This window comes from Penaeus monodon, chromosome 32, assembly GCF_015228065.2.
Source record: "Penaeus monodon isolate SGIC_2016 chromosome 32, NSTDA_Pmon_1, whole genome shotgun sequence".
Taxonomy (NCBI): domain Eukaryota; kingdom Metazoa; phylum Arthropoda; class Malacostraca; order Decapoda; family Penaeidae; genus Penaeus; species Penaeus monodon.
In genome coordinates, this window is record NC_051417.1 from 13,940,217 (window position 1) to 13,940,697 (window position 481).

Sequence of the window (481 nt, forward strand, 5' to 3'; positions counted from 1 at the left end):
GTGTGTGTGTGTGCATGGTACTAAATCTAAAATATTGGAAGTTTTAGGAATTTATAAGATGAGTAATCTCTATAGATTAATGTTTCCTAAAAAAGAACTACGTAAGTAATTCTTAGAAATCCCTTGTCACAGTATATAACTTCATCTAAAATAAAATGTAGACACATAATACCTCTATAACCTATAAAACATACAACACTAATACTCAAACCCTGTGTTTCAAAGATGATGATAGAAGAATTAAGCGAGGTAAAAATAAGAAAAGGCATCTGAAAAGACCGATAACTTACGCTAATATCGAGCCCATGCTGGACAGATTGATACATTTAATATTATGGCCACTACATGGGTGTGCAAATGAAATGTTACGCGCGACCTCCGCAGATTTTATCACCAAAAACCGGTTTCAGACCACTAGGGAGCCCGTTTTCATTTCCTCGCTTATTATATAATACAAACACATTTAGAGTATATACATCAA

At 33.7% G+C, this 481-nt stretch overlaps 1 protein-coding gene across 3 annotated transcripts in view; it reads right to left on the bottom strand.

The window, feature by feature from the left end:
- The window catches only part of LOC119593515 (ABC transporter G family member 21-like), a 27,760-nt gene that overhangs the window by 4,842 nt on the left and 22,437 nt on the right, over positions 1 to 481 (bottom strand). The window lies entirely within an intron of this gene.